Source organism: Phyllopteryx taeniolatus, chromosome 4 (genome assembly GCF_024500385.1).
Source record: "Phyllopteryx taeniolatus isolate TA_2022b chromosome 4, UOR_Ptae_1.2, whole genome shotgun sequence".
NCBI classification, from domain to species: domain Eukaryota; kingdom Metazoa; phylum Chordata; class Actinopteri; order Syngnathiformes; family Syngnathidae; genus Phyllopteryx; species Phyllopteryx taeniolatus.
The window spans coordinates 13,354,521-13,370,387 of NC_084505.1; the positions used below are offsets into that span (position 1 = coordinate 13,354,521).

General features: G+C 41.3%; 1 long non-coding RNA gene across 2 annotated transcripts in view; it reads right to left on the reverse strand.

Moving 5' to 3' along the window:
• Positions 1-2,905: 2,905 nt before the first annotated feature.
• LOC133476370 (uncharacterized) overlaps positions 2,906-15,867 on the reverse strand; it is a 28,979-nt gene continuing 16,017 nt past the window's right edge. For both annotated transcript variants that reach the window (XR_009788042.1, XR_009788041.1), the window contains 4 exons: positions 9,978-10,054; positions 9,480-9,528; positions 4,620-7,569; positions 2,906-4,543 (listed from right to left, as the gene is read on the reverse strand). This is a non-coding gene — a long non-coding RNA (uncharacterized LOC133476370). The remainder of the gene's footprint in view (positions 4,544-4,619; positions 7,570-9,479; positions 9,529-9,977; positions 10,055-15,867) is intronic.

Here is a 15,867-nt window from a genome sequence, read left to right on the forward strand (position 1 = left end):
GATGCCTCCCAGATGCCTCCCTGGTGAGGTGTTCTGGGCATGTCCCACCAGGAGGAGACCCAGAACACGCTGGAGACACTACGTCTCCCGGCTGGCCTGGGAATGCCTCGGGATCCCACCGGAAGAGCTGGATCAAGTGGAATGTCCAGTAAATAGAGCAAAGCATGTATTTTTAATTAGCTTAATTCATGCATATCTGTATTTTTGTCTTGAGAGAGAGCCTGTGTGTGTGTGTGTGTGTGTGTGTGTGTATATATATATATATATCCATCCATCCATCCATTTTCTGAGCCGCTTCTCCTCACTAGGGTCGCGGGCGTGCTGGAGCCTATCCCAGCTGTCATCGGGCAGGAGGCGGGGTACACCCTGAACTGGTTGCCAGCCAATCGCAGGGCACATAGGAACAAACAACCATTCGCACTCACAGTCATGCCTACGGGCAATTTAGAGTCTCCAATTCATGCATGTTTTTGGGATGTGAGAGGAAACCGGAGTACCCGGAGAAAACCCACGCAGGCACGGGGAGAACATGCAAACTCCACACAGGCGGGGCCGGGGATTGAATATATATATATATATATATATATTCGCTTCAGGTATTTTTAATCAATGATCTTTCATTTCCTCTATTGCTATCATATTCCAACATGCCCATGGAACCAACACAGAGGAAATGCATTTTCTCATCTTATCTGCATAGTTATTGTAAAATAAACTGCTTACACACAGCATATATATTTTCCTCATATTAATCGAGTCCAATCAGGATTTAATGCCAACAGGAATGTCCCTAAGGAAGATAACATTTGAGAGCTCCTGTCCTGAAACAGTAACTGACTAATTTCAACCACCTGTATAAATTAATGAGTGCTTATTGCAGTGGCTACAAATCTATTGTGGTGCCAAGATCTGTCTATTGAACCACAGGGGAATGCTTAATTAAGACTACAAAGATCTCCTACTTAGATCTAGTTTGTATCGGCCACCAATAAGCTCCAGGGACAACAAATATTAAGTACATTTCTTGTGATGGGTAGCATGCAGCATGTGGGTAGCAAGCGTACCTCACGGTCAAAAGGTTCTGGGTTCAGATCTTGACTCTAACTTCTTTGCTTGGAGTTTCCATGTTCTCCCCATGCTTTATCCTGAAACTCCGGTTTATATCCCAATGCACATTCGTTTAAATAAAGACCGTCAAATTGTCAATTGTTACATAAGTAACTTTGGTGAGTGCCTGTCGTAATGCCTCCGCGGTTGCTGGGTCCATCATGGCCAGAGTATTTTGTCACGATTCGTTTTTGACTGGACCCAGAAGCAGGCAGAAGCTGAGAGGTGGTGGTGAAAGGTTTATTGAAAGAGGAAATAGAGATGATCCTTGAGACGTGCTGGCGGGTTGTGGAGGCAGGGAATGTGTGGCAGGCGGTGGCAAGAACAGGCGGATGGCTTGGCGCCATGGTGGAAGAAGTCAACTCGCCGGGGACACGGAGGGAGCACTGAGGACAAGGGGAAACATGGAGGACAGAAAGATAGCGAGGAATGGCGTAGCTTACGTGAATGCTTGAGAGCCGTTGTACCACAGGAGAAAGTTAACACTGTGGCAGTGGGGTCTTGGAACTGGCAGGCTTAAATGCAGATGATGAAGGCTGATTGGTCACAGGTGCGCGGCCGAAGAGGTGCTGATTACCGGCAAGGGAGAGAGAGAGAGAGAGAGAGAGCAAGAGCAAGAGGACCGCAACGGCACCACACAAGCTCCAACAAAAGGACTGTAGGGCACAGCTCATGACAGCTACATGAGATTATTGAAGGCAGTGTATACCTTGAGCAAAAAAAAAAAAAAAAAACACCCTAAAAAGAGGAATGTTTGATGATGTTTAACTGTCTCTCTCCTAAATCCTGTCTGTATTGCAAAGATTTTCATCTTAGAATATGAAATCCAGTACACGTGCACATGGTCATGTGGTGAGTGTTTTCTCAGGGCTGCTATCCGATTAATTACTGAATGGCAACGTGATCGAAACGAAATGCCAATGCCATCTTTTTGTTGTTGTTATTTTACACCCCAAAAGACTGCAGAAACAGAGCGGGAGTATAAAGAGGCCTTAAATTGTTGCTCCTTAACGGTAAATTTATTTCTGCTTCACTTTGTTTTTTCCCTAATTAACTGTTTAATAATGAAATAAACATTTCACATACATTTGTGATTACCCAAACAGCCCCCCAGGAGGAAGCTGTAAGGACCCAATAACCACTTTTGCCGACAATTATGTAAAGTTTATTTGGATAGCCCTTAATCACAAAGAGACTCAAAGGGCTTCACAGGCCCACAGTTGGCAATGATTGATGACATCCCCTAATCTAAACCCCCCCAGTCAGGCAAGGAAAAACTCAAAACCCCTTTTAGGGGGGAAAAAAACCCTGGAGAAACCATAAAACTAACGACCACGCCCAACCACCATTGAACAACCCCCCCCCCCATTGGTCGAGGGAGTGCTGGAGCCCATCCCAGCTATCATTGGGCAGGAGGCGGGGTACACCCTGAATTGGTTGCCAGCCAATCGCAGGGCACACATAAACAAATAACCATTCACACTCACATTCACACCTAGGGGCAATTTAGAGACTTCAATTAACCTACCATGCATGTCTTTGGGAGGCCGGAGTAAACTGGAGTGCCCGGAGAAAACCCACGCAGGCACGGGGAGAACATGCAAACTCCACACAGGTGGGGCCGGGGATTGAACCCCGGTCCTCAGAACTGTGAGGCAGACGCTCTAACCAGTCATTCACCGTGCCGCCCCCATAAGAAATATTTATTAAAAATAGACAACATATAGTGTGGGCGTGAAAGATGAACCGTGATGTTGCAGGGGTTTAATGTATATACTTGACTCTACCCAAACACAATATAATAATGTAGTGCTCATATTGTAGTGTACATGGAATATATATTTGCATTACTCATTGTTGTTCCTTTGAAGCTAATAATCATGTAGTTGTTTACTCCCACTTTGAGCATGTCGTAAATGTAAACAGTGATATCTGCTAAGGGTTCATGATGTACATAAAGAGGAAAAAAAATGATCTCGGTACTAAATCATTATTGGCCACTTAAATGAAAATCTAAGTGGCTGATGCGCTACTATTTTATTCTCATATATCAATGCCACTGAACATAGGGACTTAAAACCTATCAATCTGCTGTATATAGAGAGTGACCTTAGATTTGCATACATTGGTTAGTTTAGACTGTGGAAGGAAGTTGATAAGCAAGTCCTGACAACAAATGTTGTAACTAAAGAATAATGGCCTGGAAGAACACTTGTGTATGTACTTGGCACAGGTTTACAGTCCTAAGGGTGTGATAGTGTCTACCAGAAGACAGGTGACAGTTTGTTTCATTAGGATGCGAGGCAGGTTATCCGGGCTGAAATGAGCCAGGGGCAGTGTGTTTAGTCAAGGAACAACAAGAACAACAAGGGACAAGCAGGAAAGCAAATTTATGTGAAGACACACCACTGGCTGCTCCTTTGGACAGTGAATCCTCAGCCCTTGGACAATGCAGTGCATAATGTATAATGTATCAGCTCACTGAGGCACGCTAAGGGAGCTCAGAAAACACATCATACCTATGCAGCCATTCACTGTTATTACGCTGGTCTAAATGATGTATTGTTGTACACATACAGGATATCCTTGTCAGCTATGATTTAAATTGCCACCCACTGGCTCTTAACCGGCTATATAAACTAATCTCAACTCACCGATGTACAAAGTGTGATTTGAGGACTATAAGGCTGTATAGTATCTGACGGCAGATCATAGCAATCCCCAGATACCATGCACATGGGATAACATGACCACAATTTGATTGGATGCTGAGTAAGTGCTATGATCTGCTGATGCCATGACATTCTTGTTTCTTTGTCTGTGATATTTCATCCAAAAAACTCCAATATTTTGCATTTCAGCTGAGAAAAGTCATGTTTCAAGATTGAGAATTGGCTTTTCATATGGATTTAAAAAATCTGTTTAAGACCTTCAACTACAGTGGCTGGGAAGTGCAAAACATTAACATTTGTTAGACATTATTACATTTCAGAAAACAAATTAAATGTTGAAACAAATTTACAGTTCAGAAAACAAATGAACAAGACACGAAAGAAATCTAGATTTCAGAAAACAAATTAACAAAAGCCAAAACTTTTACATTTCAGAAAAACAGATTAAAACAAAACACATTTACGTCAGATAAACAAATGAACAAAAAACAAAACACATTTCAGAAAACAAATTAACAAAATAAAAAAAAAAATGTACATTTCCGAAAACGAACAAAACACAGTTCATGTCATGTGTGGGGAGTAGCTGGACCCAAGAGCAGGCGGAGACAGATGTAAAATGATGAACAGTTTATTGAGGAAAGGTTATGGAGGTGGTCCTGGATGTGTTGGCAGGCGGCGGCGTGGACAGGTGGCAGGCAGTGGACAGGACAGGCGGCTGGCTTGGTGGCAAGAATGATGTGGGTCAGGAACACAGGGGAGCACTGGGAACGAGGAGACAAGAGTTAACAAGGGAACAAGGAGTTAAGTGGCTTACTTGAGTACGGTGGGCCATAGTACCGCTAGGAGAGACCGCAGTACTTAGGCGAGGATTTCCGGGAACAGGCAGGCTTATATACACCGGTGGTGATGAGGCCGATTGAAGACAGGTGCTGAAAACAGAGAGGAGAGGGGAGAGAGAGAGGACACACAGCGCCGTCCCGGTTCCAATAATGGAACTGCAGGGCACTATATGAAAGTTCAGTCATTTTGCGGTGCAATATTAAATTCTTAATCCCCAGTCGCAAGCTAAACCAAGCAGCAGGTGCGCCGACCAACCGTGTTACCTGAGTGAAGCGAGCTTCTGGCACGGAGAGGGAATTAATGGTCGGGGATCCAAAGAGAATGTGCAAGGGGGAAGTCACTCCTTTTATCCCTGTGCACCTCATAATTGGCTACATGTGATGTCAATTAGGCTTGGCCCTGAGCATAGAGAAGCGCAGTTCTCTATGCTGCCACATAAACTGCGACGTTAAAACGGCGTGCAACAGAGATTAAAATTTTGAATCGCGGCAAAACCAGTGGCCGACCGATCGTCCACTCATGGGAACTGTTACCAAACGCGCGTGGTTTGGTAACAGTTCCCATGAGTGGACTGCTCCATAGTTCAGTCAGGTTCGATGGCGTCGCTCGGTGTGCGGCAGCCTTAACCTTAACCCATTTTAAACTGCCTTAACCCTAATCCTAGTCCCAAATCTAACCATCATAAACATATTTGTTTTTTTATTTTGTACAAAAGTGATACATATTTGGGATGGTCTTCTCGTTATATCTGCGTAGCCTACCCTCCCTGCGATGCAGCAGCCAATCATGTTGAAGCGGGGCACGTCTTGCCAGGAACGGGCGTGGGATTCTAATAACGCATCAATCTGTGATATGGTACATTCCCTTTTCGGTTTATGTCACTTGTAATTTGCTTCGGCTTTTGTTAATTTGTTTCGGCTTTTATGAATTTGTTTTGAAAAAATGCAAAAGTGTTTCACAATTTGTTAGATTGTTTTGCACTTCCCAGCCACTGTATTAAACACCCTAGAGCCTGCACCCAACAGTGAAGCGTTAAACCTGTATCATAAAATTAAATACCATTGTGAGGTTTTGTTGTATTAGACTTACTGAAATAACAATACTATTGCTTTTTAGCAACTTGGTCTCATTAACATCACACAAACAACACCTAGTGGCGACTACTACTAGAGTAATGTTCATTTAGGCCAAAGATTATAGGGAAAAAGCTACATTTGCATAAAATATTTTTTTCCCTATAACTGTGTACATGCAAACAGAGCATTGCATTCATATTATAACGCTGATGGTGTCAGCAAAAAAAAAAAATCCTCCCTGAGGTGTTGTCAGTATTGAAGTGACAGCAGACACTTGGCTCGCTCTCCATATCTGGTTGGCATGCTTCCCTCTCCTCCTTTCTCCCCTAGTCACCTTGTCATCATTCACTAGTGTTCTTGGGAAACCCAAACACTCCTCAGGTTCCAAGGACCAATGTCGTGCACGTTACAACTCACACACATTATTCATCAGGGCAGCACAGGGGTCATGCTATGCCTCCACTGCCAACAGGCACTCTTGCCATGGCTGGCTAGATTGATTACATTTCCTTCATGAACTTTACAGCGCACACACTTAACCTTTCTCATCACCCAGACAACATTTAAACTGAATTTTCTTGTCCCTGTCTCTAACTTCCCTTCTGGGCTATTAGAGACAATTACATTACCATGCCATACATCTTTAAGGACGACTTAACAATAATCAAGGTGTATGCTCTTTGCCTCTCTGGTTCATTGGGCTGGGATCTGTGGGGCACTTTGCAAAATGAAGAGAGCGTTGTCTGTGCCTCACACAGTAAATTTGCAAGTGTCATACTAAGACATTTAATTAGATTTCATGTAGCTATCTTGCTGTTAATGTAAAGGAGAAGGCGTAACAGCAACGGCTATTATGTTGTCATTGAGACACAGATACATGGGTTCACAGTGAATACGTTTGTATTCAAAATGGATAAATAAATAAAATTTAATGTAGTGTTTCCCAACCTTTATTGCGCCAAGGCACCCATTTTATATTAGAAAAATCTCACGGTACGTCACCCAACATAAATGTCTCACAAATGTAATTATAGTGTGGAATCTAGCCTGTTTATTGAACAAAGTCAATATACTAGCAGGAAATCTTGTGACTTATTCTGTTACATGAATGGCAACAGGGAGGTTTATTTGAGGTTCTGCCATTTAATCGGAGAGTATTTAATTATTCTGACCATAAATATGAAGTCTAGATACGCCAGGGCACATTAACAGCCCAGCTAACCGACGTGCTTATGTGGCGGCCATGTTAAGGAGGTCAGCGTTCCCATCAAAGGCAATGCATGGACACTGAAATTAAGAATTAACTCATTGCTTAACCGATTTTTATAAGGTTTACTTTTTTTTGACAATGTCAAAGACTGCAGGTTTAGTGCAGTTTTAGTGAATTTAAGAGCTGTCTCACGAGCTGTGTTTTGGTTTGGGTTGTGTTTTGTTTCATGTTTTCCTGTTTCCAATGTTTTTCATGTCTTGTGTGCTCATTTAGTTATTGTGTCCACCTGTACTCGTCTACCTTGTGTCGACCAATCAGCTCCCTCCACCCACTTGTGTCTTGTCCAGGTGTTCCTCGTTGTCTCATCAATTTGTGTGTATTTAGTTCCCTGGTTTCTTTCAGTTGTTGTCAATTCATTGTCATTGTCACTGTCATATGTTGAAGTTGTTAGTTATATTTCTAGCGCTGTCTTGTTTTCTTTGTTTCCTAGTGTTTATTTGTTACTCTTTATTGAGATGTTTGGACTTTTGTTGATTTAACATAACCTCCTTGATCCTTGTTTGACTTTTTTTTGAAAATTCAAATATTTTTGATATATCTCACTCCTGCCTTGCCTCCCTGCTTCCTTGCACTTGGGTCCTCCAAGTTTTGCCTCCAATGCCTGCAAAAAAAAATCCATTCGTGACAAGCTGATCTTATTTCAAGTGAACACTGAGAAGAAATTTTGTGTTTCACCAAAATATTTTATTGAAAACACACGTTTACTTAAAACCAAAAAAAAAAAGAAAAATACATTAAATTTTGTTTTTTTCCCCCCACATGCAGTGCTCTTTTTTTTTTTGGTTTATGTAACACACATTACACCACTTAAGTCAGGGTGGGACACATCAGTGAACCCATCGATCCATTTTCTGTACCGCTTATCTTCACTTGGGTTGTGGGTTTGCTGGAGCCTATCCCTGCTATCTTTGGGCGAGAGGAAGGGTACACCCTGAACTGGTCGCCAGTCAGTCGCAGGGCACATGTAAAGAAACAACCATTTGCACTCACATTCACACCTAGGGGCAATTTAGAGACTTAAATTAACCTACCATGCATGTCTTTGGGAGCTACTAGGGAACTACTATGATCTGGTAGGTGTAGCACGTCAAAGCCGACAGATAAACTGAGCTGTAGTGTTAGCGCACATTAGCATTAGCTAACAATGTTAATATTTGCTTCTGATAATAATGTTATTATTTTCAGATAAGTGGTTGAAATGGGGTGGGGAGCATTTGTGATTGGTGTCACATAACCAAACTGACAAGTGTAATATGGGGGCTTAGTGATGAAATGCTTCCTTCACACATGATAATCGGGGAATGAGGGGTGGTTTGTTTGTTTGGCAACCTGTCCACGCCCAACACAAAAATGCTTCCCACACACTGGGCTCCGCTTCTAGTATAAGCAAGCAGCTGGGTGCCGTGAACACTCGCCACTGAGTGAGGTTGAAGAGGAGGATTCCAAAAGCCGGTGATATCCAGCTCTCTGGTTGGCATTCTAACGAAAGCTGGGCTTGCCATTGGCCCAGCAGTATGAGCAGGATGAGACATCTAAAACAAGCCATTATCAGCAGGCCTGATGATTATCCTTCCCTCTAAATAGTGTCAGTTTTTGTTAAGTAATCATAAAAGGGGGGCTAGAATGTGGCTCTGATAAGCCTTGCATCCAGTCAGAAAGTGCTAAAATCTCGAGTTATGTATTCCATCCTTGCTTTTAACAATTTGTTACTGGTGCTTTGATCTTGGAGGGATAAAGGCGACCGGGGTCTGACAATCACACAGGAGAGAGCTTCAGTACTCATTGCTGAAACACCTCTGAATCTTCCTCCTATTACATTCTTTCAATTTCTCTCATATCAACCATGTTTTTCCCATCTCTCATGGATCTCCTGCTTCTTTACGCCCTGCTGCTGTTTACACCATTGTTTCTGTGAATGCCATTTTTGTCATCCTTGCTCAACTTTATACTTCTGTATACAACTTTATACTACAACTGCAGTGTTAACATAACTGCATTACAAAAGGGGAACATTCCTGAATAGATTTAGCAATAATCATATCATAGACCTGTTGGGGATCCCTGTGTTTGACTTTGTACTATTTGTGAGCTGTATTTCTACTGAGGTAGTTTCCCCCATCTCATGCTTTTAGCATTACACAAAGGTAAATCACAAGCTGAAAATGGCTATTGAACTCATAAATTTGACTCATTTATGTGTCAACCGTAATGTCTTTGAATGAGTAATAGACAAGCACTGCCAAGCTAATTTATGACTTCACAATAGAGAAATTAAATAAGGTGCTTAGAAATTCAAGTGTTCAGTCTTGAGATTCTAAGAGTCCATGCATTATTCCCTCAGGTCCTCTCAAACCTTTAATCAAAAGGGACATTTTCCATCAGTCAAGCCCACTCATCTGTTTTGACAGCCACACCCATCCTCTTCTAGTGTTTACAACAGGAAACCCGCCTGAAAAAAAACACAATGACTGAGCTATCATTGGGAATCATAAAAGGCACAGTTATACAAACCTCTCTGCAGATCTGTGTATGAGATAACCATGACAAGAGGCGGCGGTAACTGATGACACAAAAAATAAGAAAATCATTATAATCTCCACTATTCTACATATTAGAGGCAGTCCATCACTGCGAGGAAACATTTAAAATTCAATAATAGATTTACATGGGCTTCACTAAAATAACTTCCTGTTTGACATTGCAATGATTAAACCGCAGCGAAAAGCATAACTATACAGACATCTACATAGGTCGGCATGTGTTACTAAGTGGCATTCTACAACTATTACACAACTATTAGGAGTTTTTAACCGTCTTCTTTTACAAAACGACTACGACCGCTTATTCACAATCCCAATCTCTCAAGTATGTAACTGGTTTGTCACATGGGGAAGTAATTAATAATGAATAATGCAACAACAGTGGTCTAGACCTGGGAGAGGTTAGCGTGCATGTGTGTGTGTGCGTGCATGTGTGTGTGTTTGTTTGTGTTTGTGTGTCTATGCTCACCACAGAGAGTGTAACAGCAGACGGAGCACAGGTGAGTCCCTGTATGAATCAAAGCTGGGCTGTGAAGGTTGTGGCAGCTAGAGAGGTGACATTGACAGTGACAGATTCGGATATTGACCTGTTTCAGTTTGTCATCGATCCTTCCTTCACATGCTAGAAAACACCATTACTGCGCTGGGTGACAAGCTCTCAATAAGCTGTACATTAATTATTCCACACACAATATTGACCTTCAAAAGGCTATGTTTCTCTTTGTGTGTGAGTTCAAGAATTCCATAATATTTAGCTGTTATTATTTAGATTACAGTGACACCTACAACAAATGGTACATGCAGATAAATAGGGTTACCACACAGACAATATTCCCAAAGTATTTGCGCACCTGCCTTGACTCACATATGATTTGTGATATCCCATTCTAAATTACGATGTTGGTCTAACCTTTGCAGCTATAACAGCTTCAACTCTTGGGGGAAGGCTTTCAACAAGGTTTAGGAGCGAGTTCATGGGAATTTTTGCCCATTCTTCCAAGAGCATATTTGTGAGGTCAGACACTGATGTTGTACGAGAAGGCCTGGTTTTCAGTCTCCACTCTAATTCATCTAAAAGTGTTGTATAGAGTTGAGGTCAGGATTGTGCAGGCTCGTCAAGTTCATCCATACCAAATTCTCTCATCTATGTCTTTATGGACCTTACTTTGTGCGCTGGTGCACAGATATGTTGGGACAAGAAGGGGTAATACCCAAACTGTTTGACTGTCAAAAATCTCTTGGCATGCTGAAACATTCAGTGTTCCTTTTACTGGAGCTCAGGGGGTAATATTTTGGACATTTCCAACTTTGTGGGAACAGTTTGGAGATGGCCCCGTCCTGTTCCAACATGACTATGCATCAGTGCACAAATCAAGGTTCATAAAGACACAGATGAGAGAGTTGATGTGGATGAACTTGACTGGCCTGCACAATCCTGACCTCAACCCCATAGAACACAATTTGGATGAACTGGACGGAGACTGAGAGCCAGACCTTCTTGTTCAACATCAGTGTGTAACCTCACAAGTGCAGTTCTAGAACAGTGGTAAAAGAAATTCCCATAAACACACTCCTGATATAATTGGCAAGGGTGGACCAATGTCATATTGATTAAGAATGGGATGTCACTTAAACTCTACTCAGGTATAAAAATGAAAACTGTTAATATTTAAAGTAGAAAATGATCAAATACGTTCTTCACACAATATTTCATGCATCTCACTTATAAACATTATTGTCACACAGTGCATCATTGCAGTATTATTCCTTTTGTCCTCATCCATATGGTTATTATTGTATTGAACGGTTTTTGTACAGAGCAGCCAGGACAGAATGCCATTTTCTGTTTCAGTTCTACGGTCATCGTCATACTTTCGGTTATGTTTCCAAAAAAGTATCCCAAAAGCTAAAGCAAAAGAATACAGTATATACACATGCAACATTACTCCTTCAGATGCTTGCTGAAATAAGTATTTGTGTGACTTTTGAGATTTATTGTCTCCTCAAAAATAGGTTGGTTTCTAAACTAAATGACATTTGTAGCCTTCATATAGTGAGGTTCCACAATTAAATTGTGAAATTTCTTCGGTCTCATGATGCGTCGCCATATCTTTTTATGAGTGCAGTCAGTGTCTGTGATTGTCAGACAGTAGGATGAAAATGTCATTGATCGTCCTCTTTGGAGTGATGCTGGAGGAACAGAGCATTCTCACTCACTTCTTTTGTCAACCCAGTACCAAAAGTGAAGACCAAGCAGCCAAATTAACCACGATAGCTGTAGTAATCTCTGCGGCTGGACTGAATAACTGTTGTGTTCCAGTCGAGATTCACATGAAGTTAGAGGTAAGAGATGGCATGCAGCTGTGAAAACTGCGTACATCACACCTGTCTGCAGTGCCTCTGTGGAAATATGATGTTTTTGCATTCCCAGAACATAAGTAGCAGTGTCTTTCAGCAGTGTTCACTGTGTATGATATTCCTTGTGGGTTTTACCACACAACATTACACCTCAGACAAATGATCACCGACACATTTGAAGCTTGTCTCACCATCTGTAGTTACGTATGGAGCTTAAAGCCTTTATTGTTCACTGGCCACAGCAATATGTACACTGGCACAAAATCACAGGAAGATATTTGTTCGCATCTCAGAGAGCACTTGTAAACCAAAGCAAACTTAAACCACAATAATAAACATATCCATCCATCCATTTTCTGAGCCGCTTCTCCTTACTAGGGTCGCGGGCGTGCTGGAGCCTATCCCAGCTGTCATCGGGCAGGAGGCGGGGACACCCTGAACTGGTTGCCAGCCAATCGCAGGGCACATGGAAACAAACAACCATTCGCACTCACAGTCATGCCTACGGCCAATTTAGAGTCTCCAATTAATGCATGTTTTTGGGATGTGGGAGGAAACCGGAGTGCCCGGAGAAAACCCACGCAGGCACGGGGAGAACATGCAAACTCCACACAGTCGGGGCCGGGCATTGAACCCGGGTCCTCAGAACTGTGAGGCTGATGCTCTAACCAGTCGTTCACCGTGCCGCCATAATAAACATAGTATTCAGTTAAATAAACTGACTTGATTCACTTTTCTGATGTTTTATCATTCTACTGTGATGTTAAAAAAGACATTTTACACACATGCATTGAATAAATAACAATATTCTGTCATATTCCCTTTGTGATAAGTCACATAAATGCATGCAAATATGTTATCAGGTGCTCTTCTATCTATCTATCTATCTATCTATCTATCTATCTATCTATCTATCTATCTATCTATCTATCTATCTATCTATCTATCTATCTTCTATCTATCTATCATAGTGTATTTTTTCCTTACTAAAGTGAGCACAAGTTTATGAATGTTGCACAAGCAGACATTCCCTTTGTTTGTTTAAAAAAAAAAAAAAAAGAAAACGTCCTGTTCAGCTGCATGGCCTTGGAGAATGGTGGATCTGTATGCCTTTCTGCTGGAACAGTTTTGATGTCCAACAGGGGAGTTTGAAATACTCCCTCTGCTTATTTTAAAATTGTTTCATTAATTATTCTGATGTTTATTGAAAATGCAGCTGGACAGAAAAGGGTTTTAGGGGACAGATAGAGGGACAGAGTGGAGATGGGGACTAGGGGTGAGAACCACAGCAGAACAACAGTCTCAATATTTGAACACAAGTAACATTACAACAGTCAATCCGTGTTATTATTTTTGTGGGGGTGTGGGGGGTCACCCGGTGACAACATGCAATAACTAACCTAGCGAACAAGACAAGAGAGGACAGAAAAGGGCAGGACAGGATGTGGGTAAATGAGCAAGGCAGCGCTACTGAGGAGTGGTGCGGTGGGATTCTTTTTTTAGTGTCTAAACACCTGTAAGAACCTGTGAGTTGATATCTTAATATAACCTGTGTTGTTATTAGTGGTCCCAGCACAAACAATTAAAGCCTATAACGTGTCTATGGAACTTATGAGTGAATGAACACCATATCACATGCATGTTAGTCAACTGGTGTACGGAGTTGCTGAGCTGGCACATCGAGGAAGGGTGGGTGGGAAGAGATATTCAAAAGAACTAAAATCACCCAGTATAATCTCTTTACACTGAAATACTGACTTAATAATAACAGCAATTTTTTCCCTATTCGACAATTGTTCATAAAATAGAAATTTGCTGGTGTTGCCTTATTTAAAATACTATTACAGCTACTTTCTGTTAACCACATTTCATTTAGTAACAAAAAGGACAGATCATAGGTTGTAGTGATGTCATTAATCAACATTGATTTATTACCCACTGACCTGATATTGAGAAGAGCTTGTCTCGCAGAGATAACTGGAGACAATGGTTTGATAGATTCACATTTTATCCTCACTAAGTTTGTAGTTCTACTTTTTTTGTGCCATATTTCTTTGAACAACTTTCTGTCCCTTGTAATTACAGGGATGAAAAATGCCTGATCTCCATTGGGGTGTCACTTATTCTGGAAAAGACACCGCAGATATCAGTCAGATTCGCAGATAAGATTCTTCATTCTTGAACATTAAATATCTTGTCTTTGTAGTAGATTCAATTAAATATAGGTTGAACATGATTGGCAAATCATTGTATTCTGTTTTTATTTATGTTTAACACAACGTCCCAACTTCATAGGAATTGGGGTTCTATCTGGAGAAAGCTTTAGTTATAAACACATCCTTCTGGTACCTACGAATAGTCCATGTTTTTGGTTAATGAATATGCATATGCTTTATTAACAGGTGCTTTATTTAATGTACAGTCGTCATATCAATTAAAAGTAAATGAAGAGATTATTCCTCCATCCATTCATTCAGGTTTGTTAACCAAGCAGCGCCAGACTTCTATTTCCTCAGTTATAACAGTTACAAGAAAAGAAATCTACGCATGCGCAATCGCGATTCTAGGGACTTTAATTTGGAGACATCAGTTACTTGGCTGCACAAAATCAATGCCTAGATCGGTGCCTTGCTCTGTAGTACCAAGGAAGCGAAGTGGCAACTCTACAGGAACTGCATACTGTGAAGAGAATGTCAAACCAGCGTCCGTTCAATTGAAATACCTACCGCCGTAGTATTAAACCCTCTTGTGTAGAGACGGGGAAAACATCTAAAAGAGAAGTAGTAATCATATTCACATCAGACACTATGGAAATAAATTTATTTCCTCTCATTGAAACAACTCCAAAGTGTAAATCAAAGGTAAAGTTGTCTTTCAAGCAACTCTAAAGAGGACGGAGTTCCTTGGCATCTGAGCCTTTTAATTGAAAACTGACCCCACGTGTGGCTTTGCACATCACTGCAGTGCTAGTAATTCATCTTCATGGTGCAGCTCTGAGCTACTGTAGTGCTGTACAAGTGGTGAAGGATTTGAGGAATTTGGAAGACAGTTCATTTGAATGTGCACACCCCATCCATCCAGCCTAAATATGCTCATCACCTTTCCCATTTGTCAGTGGATGTGTATGACCACTTCCATTTATTTCTTAGTTAAACTTCACTGCACAGAGGACTAAGTTTGACAAATGTCCTCTCTGCTCACTCAGACTGGGGGCAGTCCATCTAATGCAGTACCATGTGGTCTCCTTCAAAATAATCATAATAGGACTGAAATATCACTGTCTCTTGCGGCCTCAAGGGAAGAGAAAAATGCAGTGATTGATGGATACAATTCAATTACTAACCTTTTTTTCTGCAAATCCCCAAAACATTAGCATACCGGTACATCACCATGTTTGAAATGCTGCTCCTCATGTGAACGCACATGCATCCATCACCTCAGCAGATTAGTGCAGAATGCAGACTTAGGACACTGGGTGCAAAATACAAACAACATTTGTAAGTAATGCAAGGCCAATTGAATCAGCTCTGTTGACTAATATTACACTGTGCAGCTCCAGTGGTGCGCAAAACTGTCTTGCTGCCGGGGGCAATAAAGAGTTTTGCTTCCAAAATCAATCCGTTCAGACGCCATCAGATTTTTCATCAGCCATTTTGAACACCTCCGAAGGGTTCAAAGCTGTCATTGGAGGTCCCACTCGAGGACTGGGTGAAAAGCCGACTGAGAGCATAATGAGAGACATTTCTATGCGATGACTCATCCAAGTAGAACCAAAAGTAAACGCTTCCCGTTAGATTGTCAAATGCTATAGCAGGGCTTTGTTGGATTTTGACTAACTCCTCCTCCTACTACTGCCTACAACATCAAGAGCATGAAGTTAGGCTATTCTTATTTGATACTCCAAATTGTTAAAACAAGGGTAAACTGAACACTGATAATAATAGTATATTATATTTTTATTACCGGTATATTGTTATATAGTGTACTAAAATGTATTTACT